Genomic DNA, 5,165 nt, shown 5'->3' with positions numbered 1-5,165 from the left:
CATCTGAAATATCAAATTTCTGACCTCAAAATTGAGGTGGATGGGGTTATTAAGTGCAAGCAATCAAACTTTCTAGAACATGGTGTTGTCACATATCAAATGAAAGCTCATCAAGTCTACATTACATATACCATACTTACAATCTCGAAAATGTAGGCATATAGGGTCATTAAGTGTTAAAAGTGAAAATTTTCAGAAGGTATGCTTTTCGTAGATCAATTGAAAGTACGTAAAGAGTACATTACAAAAACACCACTTTTACAGGAAGGTTTTACAAACAATTGAGATACTAGTGTTGTCTATTTATTAGTGCTTTGTTTATTATTTAGGGGTTCATATGTGTGGTGTTTGTGTTTTAACAATGAGTGATGAGATTAAACGTGTGTAGCATTTTGTTTACTTTGTTTTAGGAAAGTTGTTCATTGTTTTAACGGATATGTTATTGCTGATGGACGACACGTGGCGGTAATAATTTGTCACACAACCATGTGCACTAAAAATAACTGGTATGGTTTATTGAGACAGCTTTTTCCTACAAAACAGAAGCATTCGTTAAATTATCTTGTCTTTTTTTCAGACAAATTCCTATCAATAACGATGCACTACAAAAGATTTCAACGAAAACAAATGGTACTAGTAGTTACTCTTGTCAAACTCTTTGTGTGGAAACTGCATTATCGCGGCCATGGACAACAACGAGTGCATGTTATTACTAAAATCAATGTAAATTTTACAAGCACGCTGGGGTATTACCTGAAAAAACCACATCCGTATGTTCCTGTAAACAACATTGATAAACACTACTCGCAAGCACACCAGGATGAAACTGTGTATAACATTTCTAAAAAAAAAAGAACGGATTTTTTGTTGAAATAGGAGCATTTAATGGTCAAACATATTCAAATACTTTGTGGCTTGAAAGAAAACATAACTGGACTGGACTGCTGATAGAAGCTAACCCCGATCTTTGTCGGCAAATAGATGTGTTGAAACGGCATGCTTGGCGTCTGTGTGCCTGCATATCAGATACATTAAGAAAAACAGAATTTATTCAGAGCGGTGCTGTAGGTGGCATGGCGTCAGAATTAGATAATGATCATATGCATATGATTAAAACAAAAAGATCAATTTCAGTTCCCTGTTTTGACATGGTAGAAGTTTTAGATCAGATAGGCGTGCATCATATTGATTACTTTTCTTTGGACGTTGAAGGATCAGAAATGATTATTTTGGAGTCAATAAGAAAGAAACTGATATCCGGAAAAATAGTGGTAAATATTTGGTCAATTGAATACAGAACATGGGATGGAAAGAAAAATGTTGTAAACAAGTCATTCCAGAATCTTCAGAATTTACGATTATTTTTTAAAAATATTGGAGGCTATGTGGAACATAGTCAGTTGAATAATGAACCAGATGATCACAGAGACGGTATGGCATTGGATGTTGTGTTTGTTCGTACTTAATAATTCGATGTTTTCGAACGGCATAAAGTGCTCAGTATAGATAAAATGCAGTATACCTGGTTATAGAACCATCCTAGTTTATATATGGGAAAGCTTTTAACCCCAAATGGCAGAATTGGGCATTTATTGTGTATGTTCAAGAGGAACCATAACAAACTGAAGTTATATTCTGTAAAGAAAAAAATGATTTTGTCACATTCCCCATTTTCATTTTCAATGTTATTGTTTCTAGACCATCATGATATGTTTGTTTCATACAATTCCGTCCTTTTGAAGGACTGACATTGGAACGCATTCAAAAATGATATGTAATGTCTCAATAAGGTAAGACATTCATGACAACGTGTTTTCAATGACCAAGTCACAATACAGCATAGGAAAACCAATTAAAAGCTTGTTTATGGTTATCCCATACAAACATTTATCACACTTACTTGGTTCTTAAAAACTGAACACAAGGTGCTTCATATGAATTTGAATATAGTTACTTTCTCTGTCTCAAAAAGCTGTTTGTTAGGAACTTGATAAACCGTCATTGGAGTTCATATCAAGTTAAAATCGAATATTAATAGTAGACTAAACACAAAAGTATCACATTCAGAGGAGGGCAACTTTGGTTAAACATAAGCTAGCTGTTGTTACATTAATACACTGTAAAAATGGTGTTTAGATCCTAAACACAATTCTAAGCACATCTTTTGTGCACTTTTTTTTACATGTTTAGATCTAAACGTGTCTCAGTACAATGTGTTTAGGATTGTGTTTAGAATCGTGTTTAGCTTAGAAAAATGTGTTTAATTTCTATACACTTTCATTTTTAAACGTGTTTAAATTCACGTCATGTTTAAATATTATGTGCTTACTGAAACATGTGTTTAGAAATTAAACACAATCCTAAACACGTTTAGATCTAAACATGTATCACAAGTGTTTAAATTCTAAGCACGATTTTTACAGTGTATGCATACTGTTTATACAAAACTTGTGTGTAAACTATGTCTTGCTATATATATATCACCTTTAATTACATACTCTGCATTTTCTGTATTTTCTTCTTCAGTTTTTATTCCAATAAAGGTTGCAACATGTACGTATACATTAAGTAATTTGTCATGGTTGTAGTGCCATCTTAAATTTGTAGTGAACTTGCTAACAAGTTTATTTAATACCAATCATAACTGCAAATTTAAAAGTGAAAATCATACATATTCTTTAATCTCTGAAAACTTGACTAAGGTACAAGGTATTCAGAAATTAAAACAAATTTCAAATTGAGCGAGTTACCATGGCAACAAATCATTACTTAATTTGCATAATTTGCAAAACATCTTGATGTATCTTGTTTTTCATCAAATTTCAAGTATATTTTGTATTTAACAAGTATGTGCGCATCAAAGTAAGGTTAAAATAATAATTAATTGTATTAGATACCATAGAAATTATTGCGCCAATATTGGTTTAATTTAGCCCAGTAGTTAAATGAAAAGCAGGTCATGTCATTGTAGTCTTACAATAGTTACGGACGACCCCTTATCATTATTCAAATTAGTTTTGAAGTTGTGAACATTTGGAAATGTATTTTTTTACAATTTTCTCATAGACTTCTATAGTAAACCAATATGTTCCATTTTAAGCCATGGTGGCCATGTTGGTTGTATAACAGGGTCATTGTATACATTTTTTTTTTATCAAGATACCCTTTTGAAAATTGGGGCTTTAAATCTATTTGGCCCAGTAGATTAAGTAGAGAAGATTTTTGTAAAATGTTATAAAATTTTACGAAAAAATTGACTATAAATTTATGAAGGGCAATGACTCCTAAAGGGGTCAATTGACAATTTGGGTTCAATCATACCAATTTTCTTTTTAACAATTTATCGTAGGTATCAATTTACCGCCACGCGAATACACTATATTAGTCAGTGGAGCGGCGAATGTTGAAAAAGTCGCTTAGTTAACGATTTTAAATTACTTAAATACCTCATGGAATTTTTAGGTCTTAAATTGTCTATCGATAATTCAGCTTTAGAAAAATGTTTGTCGTACATATCAAATGTGGTACAAATGACGTTAAAAATAACTGACGTTACGCAATTTGTACCGAATTCCCCAATGCTGAGTTGGAAAACAAATTTCATAACAAACCCGTTCTAAAAAATAAATTGTGAACGAAATTGGTAAATAGAGTTATTCTTGAAATTCATACAACATAAGGGCATTTCCAAATAGTCCTATATGTAGAGCACAAGGCATTTGTAAATGATTGAAAATAACACTGAAAAATCATCGTTTTTCACCTACCATTATTTACACGAGCAATACAGGTGTATTTTAAAGGCACAACAGTAAAGCCGCCTTATAATACTTCAATAGACCCGATTTACTTTTTGAAGTTAATTCCTAATAAGATAGATATTTGGCTAAATATCTGCTTTTTATCCAGATTAAGTCCGAATATTTGTCACAGATTTACCGACATTTTTGTGGTTTATAGTTATAGTCCCACATTTAGTGATTTAGCGAAGGTCATTTGTAGTCATTTTCAAGCATATTTCTTGTTCATTTTATAATTTCCGAAGCCTTGTGATTAATTTATGTTGTTTGGTATTGTTGTTTATTCGTTTTTGTGGAATTTAACTGGGAAAGTATATATCATTGTAGGGTTTGTTTGGTTTTCAGGTGTGTTTGATTTGTTTTTTATTCAATCAAATAGACAATTTAGCAGTCTCGTTAAAACTAGTCCCGCAAGATTCCAAAAAAAGGAGAGCGGATGTTGGTGTTGACAAATGCATTATCTGCGATTCTGTTGTTTGTCTTGAAATTTTAATAACATCAACATAGTCTGGAAGAAAAAGTCTGATAAATGCACAGGCACTTGTCTCAGAATTTTTTTTTTCAAGTTTTATTGAATATTGTTTCAGGTAAGCAAAGTTAATTTAATTTTGTTAAATATGATTTAAAGCATTCAGTTTAAAGGTTTCCATTACCTAAAAGGAACTTCTGATGAAGTTATTAATTTGCTAATGCATTATTCTTTTTGAAGAGAAATAGAATTTATTTTCCTTTTTGTAAAATCTTCATGTTAAGCATTTTCATAGTTATTTTATTTAATAAGAGTTTTCATCTTTTATTATCTTATTAAGAAGTTATTTACAAAGATATTTTCTATATGCTATAATTGTAAATAGTTGTAAATTATGTTTTTTATAAAGAAAAGTCTTTGTTTCTGATCGGAAAATTGGTATACTTATTTTATCTGTTTTTATAGTTATTTATAACATCCGCCTGTTTTGTCGCACTGACAAGAAATAATAATTCACCTTAAAGTTACTATTGCATTGAAGTTATAATGTTTCCAATGGTAAGGTTTTATTATTCAAAATTCTTTTAGGCATGATTTCTTGATGTGCAATTTATTTGACATGTTATTGTCAGCAAACACATGGTTTGTTATTTTTCTATAAATAACACGTTATTTAGTAAACTTATTTTTAGCAAGTATACATGTAAGGCATATATTCTATAGCTAGTTCCCCACAACAAACTATTATATATTTTTCATTGCGTAACTTGATTTCATGATAGAAAAGTTTCTATTCCACAATTGTTCCCCCCTTTTTATTGTATAAAGAGTTATCCCCCTTAACAGATTAAACAAGAGTTATCCCCCCTTAACAGAGAAATGGTTAGATAAGTAAC

At 30.9% G+C, this 5,165-nt stretch overlaps 1 pseudogene; it reads left to right on the top strand.

Annotated features, from left to right (window-relative positions):
- The first annotated feature begins 597 nt into the window (after positions 1-597).
- LOC143062060 (uncharacterized) lies at positions 598-1,520 on the top strand (annotated as a pseudogene).
- Positions 1,521-5,165: the final 3,645 nt, after the last annotated feature.

The sequence above is a fragment of the Mytilus galloprovincialis genome, chromosome 1 (genome assembly GCF_965363235.1).
Source record: "Mytilus galloprovincialis chromosome 1, xbMytGall1.hap1.1, whole genome shotgun sequence".
NCBI classification, from domain to species: Eukaryota; Metazoa; Mollusca; class Bivalvia; order Mytilida; family Mytilidae; genus Mytilus; species Mytilus galloprovincialis.
Note: the sequence above shows the minus strand (reverse complement) of the source record. Positions and strands in the feature narration are given on the sequence as shown.